The sequence below is a fragment of the Schistocerca piceifrons genome, unplaced genomic scaffold, assembly GCF_021461385.2.
Source record: "Schistocerca piceifrons isolate TAMUIC-IGC-003096 unplaced genomic scaffold, iqSchPice1.1 HiC_scaffold_346, whole genome shotgun sequence".
NCBI classification, from domain to species: domain Eukaryota; kingdom Metazoa; phylum Arthropoda; class Insecta; order Orthoptera; family Acrididae; genus Schistocerca; species Schistocerca piceifrons.
The window spans coordinates 40,001-45,000 of NW_025728566.1; the positions used below are offsets into that span (position 1 = coordinate 40,001).

At 54.1% G+C, this 5,000-nt stretch overlaps 1 non-coding gene across 1 annotated transcript in view; it reads left to right on the forward strand.

The window, feature by feature from the left end:
• The first annotated feature begins 3,764 nt into the window (after positions 1-3,764).
• The window catches only part of LOC124746170, a 1,909-nt gene continuing 673 nt past the window's right edge, over positions 3,765-5,000 (forward strand). Inside the window, exon 1 of the ribosomal RNA XR_007011251.1 lies at positions 3,765-5,000. This exon is cut by the window's right edge and continues 673 nt beyond it. This is a non-coding gene — a ribosomal RNA (small subunit ribosomal RNA).

Genomic DNA, 5,000 nt, shown 5'->3' on the forward strand with positions numbered 1-5,000 from the left:
GAAATAGATAGATAGATAGTGGTGCCGTGGGTGTCGACAGTAGACATAGCACACTGCCACCTACAGGGATCCGACGGAACTACGCCACCCATGCCGGCAAAACAGTATCGCCATCTATGAAAATAGGGCGACACCACATGCAATACCGCCATCTATGCGCATCTGACAACACTACGTCCGCACCACAAAACATACCGCCATCTGTAGGTCTCCCGCAACATGACCTCCTGCAACGACGCTACCGCCATCTATGAGACGCCAAGCCGACTAAGACAGCGATGGCGCCACAGTGGCCGCCTTTCGACGCCACCCACAAAGGCTGCAGCCTCTGTCGACCATAGCACCCAATCTCCAGTGGCTCTGCCGCACGAAGCCGTGGACCGGCAATGACGCCACCCGCACCCGTTCGTGCACCACCCCAACCGCCAAACTCGCACCTCCAGCGGATGAACGGCGGACGTTTCCCGCACTCGTAAAGTGCAATCCACCCCTATAACTTGCGTTTCATGAAGAGTTATTTCCAATATGCGACATTCCCGCTGTCCGTATACATGAGCCGCGACCTGTACCACTTACGAGCGAGAGACGCGATCGCGTTGCTCACTGTACGGCGTCCGATACCGAGCCATCAGCATGTCGGTCCCCATGCGCGTTGCACTCGCACTCGCAGTCGCAAAAACGTGGGGCAAATATATTACGCGGAAGAGTTATAACAGACCGAGCCCCACTGCATGGGGGGAGTCTTTGTCACTAATGTACACAGATGGAACATTTTGGACTGGAACCAGATTACCCGTACACACGGCGCTGATTAGTAATCAATGCAGAGCCATCAAACTACAGCAAATATACACAACTGTCCGTATACATGCTGAAAGAGTCTGCCCAAAATGGGAACCACACGTCAGCCAGACACTCTGATCACGCACCACTCTCTGCTTCTAACAGGCGCACATACAATATGTAAGCACCAGCATGGAACAACATCCAGTGCATCTTCTCCGCCACATTACACAATCCACACTATCACAACCAGACCAGGAGGTCCGTGCGGAAAATACAATATCCCAGCCTTTCGACATCCACCATTGCGCAGACCAGGCACCAACACCCACACATGTCCTATACAACGGTGCACCCAACATCACAATAGTACCTCCTGTCACAGCGCACAAACAATGACATGAGTCAAAGACACAGGTCTCACACAAGCATAGAATTGGAGCGCCGCCTCTAATAAGCCAAAGGTGCATCCTGACGTGACAAATCTGATCATGTCACAAGCATTCACTTACTATAATCACTATCAACGAACCTGCCGCCCCCGCCCCCCCCCCCCCTACACCTTTCCGTACAACAACGTGTAACCTAACCTAACCTAACCTAACCTATGTTGTACCTTAACCTAACCTATGTTGTACCTTAACCTAACCTATGTTGTACCTTAACCTAACCTATGTTGTACCTTAACCTAACCTATGTTGTACCTTAACCTAACCTATGTTGTACCTTAACCTAACCTATGTTGTACCTTAACCTAACCTATGTTGTACCTTAACCTAACCCATGTTGTACCTTAACCTAACCCATGTTGTACCTTAACCTAACCCATGTTGTACCTTAACCTAACCCATGTTGTACCTTAACCTAACCCATGTTGTACCTTAACCTAACCCATGTTGTGCCTCAACCTAACCCATGTTGTGCCTCAACCTAACCCATGTTGTGCCTCAACCTAACCCATGTTGTGCCTCAACCTAACCCATGTTGTGCCTCAACCTAACCCATGTTGTGCCTTAACCTAACCCATGTTGTGCCTTAACCTAACCCATGTTGTGCCTTAACCTAACCCATGTTGTGCCTTAACCTAACCCATGTTGTGCCTTAACCTAACCCATGTTGTGCCTTAACCTAACCCATGTTGTGCCTTAACCTAACCCATGTTGTCGCCTTAACGTAACCCACGTTGTCGCCTAAACCTGCTCTGTAATTGTTATACGACTCGTTCAATTACTGTAGTGTTGCCCACCCGCAACCCTCGCAATATAGTTCGCTACTCGCACTGCCCGCACCCCTGTGTATCGCTTCATGTTAAACACCTTGCAAGTCTTGCTCACTTTCCACATGCTCCTGCTGTACACTGTAATGTGGATGGCAGCAGGACGTACATGCCGCCCCTCCCCACGTCCCCACCTTGCCCCCTGCCTTCGCAAGCTGGTTGGTGAGAAGTTTGCATGTTCAATGCCCTTCGCATGCGACGTACTCAGGCTACGTTGTGGTGCGGCCTGTGTCAACTGTCCGCTGATGTCGTACGCGTGAACCACAATCTGTACTGCACATTCGTCCTTATGTACTGAATGATACATCGTGGCACATGTGTGACCGCACAACGACTGCGCCCAAAAACGGCGGACCATACAGTGCAAATATTGTGCACGCAGCTACGTGTCGTCTCCCTATGAGAGCTGGATTGCAGTGTGGTACGCCATAGAGACGTGTGGGAGGAACGGACGCCGTGGATGGCGATCAGCATGAGCTGTCTGTTGATGTATTCGGACCTAGTCGTCTCTCCTCACACACCGTGATGGCATGGTGCACCGCGTTCCATATCTGCGACATGCTACAGAGGCCGGTTGACAGTCGTTCGAGCAATGGACATCGCATACGTACGGGGGCCACCTTCCACGTATTGTCTAGGCGTGCACATTTTGTTGCGTGTATGTGGGCAGACGTAGTGTGGCGTGACACCTGACACAGGCATGCAATAATCGTTGAAGTTGCAAATGGCGATGGACGCCTGCGTTTTCTGGTGAAGTTACGCAAATGAACAAATGGTAACCTGTTGTGGTGCGGTTGTTCTCGCTAGGGGTGAATCGGTGATGGCGACGATAGGTTGAGGTACTAACCGGTTGTTCCAGCGATACCCACCATGCCGACGAAACTGAACGGCATCTGGGTGTGAAGCGATACGCGGCGGTGGCTGGGTGGGACCGTCCCCGGCCGGTGAGGGGGCGCCTCCCGGCGTGCTGGCCGCGCGGTGCGTGGGCGCACGCGCTACAGCCGGCTGGTGGGGGCGGCCAGTGGCAGGCGCGCCGGCCGACGGACGCGGCAGGCGTCGCAGCTGCGCGCCGGCGCACCCTGCGCGCGGCGCCGTGCGGCCAAAGTAGGTCCTCGCGGGCCCGGTGCGAAGCGCGGTGGACATCTTCAGTGTGCTGGTCCGATTGAGGACTGTGTGCGTTGAGGATGCGCCGCCGCCCGGCGCTCGGCGCCGCGACGCCGTCTGCTGCTCGGTCGCCCCAGCGGTTCTCGCTGGTGGTTTGTATCGCAGCTGTGCGGATGTGTTGGCGCGTGCGCTGTGCTGGGAGAGTTCGCTTCGGCACCCAAGTGGGGCTTTTGTCCTTCTGTGGCGCTGGCGTTGGAGCTGCCGGTCACCGTAGGTGGCGCGTGTTGTCTCCCGCCGGCAATGCCACGACAGCACGCTCCCGGGCCTCTGTCGGCAGCGGCAAGCTCAGTTGGGAGCACGGGTGGTCGCACCGAAAGCGTCTACTCGCCTAACTCCGGGCGATTGCGCCTCTCTCGAACCCGACCAAGTACTTGGGACGGCGCTGCGCGCCGCCGGGACCTGAGAGGGTTTCGAGGTGTATTGTGCAGGGGAGCTCAGCCTCCTCCTGTTTGCAGAATGATTGAGCGGACGCTTGCGTGTTCGCGCGGGCCCCCGGGACACACTCCCGGGCGGCCGGCTGCTCAGCTCTAGTTGACGCAGCTCCCTGGTTGATCCTGCCAGTAGTCATATGCTTGTCTCAAAGATTAAGCCATGCATGTCTCAGTACAAGCCGCATTAAGGTGAAACCGCGAATGGCTCATTAAATCAGTTATGGTTCCTTAGATCGTACCCACGTTACTTGGATAACTGTGGTAATTCTAGAGCTAATACATGCAAACAGAGTCCCGACCAGAGATGGAAGGGACGCTTTTATTAGATCAAAACCAATCGGTCGGCTCGTCCGGTCCGTTTGCCTTGGTGACTCTGAATAACTTTGGGCTGATCGCACGGTCCTCGTACCGGCGACGCATCTTTCAAATGTCTGCCTTATCAACTGTCGATGGTAGGTTCTGCGCCTACCATGGTTGTAACGGGTAACGGGGAATCAGGGTTCGATTCCGGAGAGGGAGCCTGAGAAACGGCTACCACATCCAAGGAAGGCAGCAGGCGCGCAAATTACCCACTCCCGGCACGGGGAGGTAGTGACGAAAAATAACGATACGGGACTCATCCGAGGCCCCGTAATCGGAATGAGTACACTTTAAATCCTTTAACGAGTATCTATTGGAGGGCAAGTCTGGTGCCAGCAGCCGCGGTAATTCCAGCTCCAATAGCGTATATTAAAGTTGTTGCGGTTAAAAAGCTCGTAGTTGGATTTGTGTCCCACGCTGTTGGTTCACCGCCCGTCGGTGTTTAACTGGCATGTATCGTGGGACGTCCTGCCGGTGGGGCGAGCTGAAGGCGTGCGACCGCCTCGTGCGTGCTCGTGCGTCCCGAGGCGGACCCCGTTGAAATCCTACCAGGGTGCTCTTTATTGAGTGTCTCGGTGGGCCGGCACGTTTACTTTGAACAAATTAGAGTGCTTAAAGCAGGCAAGCCCGCCTGAATACTGTGTGCATGGAATAATGGAATAGGACCTCGGTTCTATTTTGTTGGTTTTCGGAACCCGAGGTAATGATTAATAGGGACAGGCGGGGGCATTCGTATTGCGACGTTAGAGGTGAAATTCTTGGATCGTCGCAAGACGAACAGAAGCGAAAGCATTTGCCAAGTATGTTTTCATTAATCAAGAACGAAAGTTAGAGGTTCGAAGGCGATCAGATACCGCCCTAGTTCTAACCATAAACGATGCCAGCCAGCGATCCGCCGCAGTTCCTCCGATGACTCGGCGGGCAGCCTCCGGGAAACCAAAGCTTTTGGGTTCCGGGGGAAGTATGGTTGCAAAGCTGAAACTTAA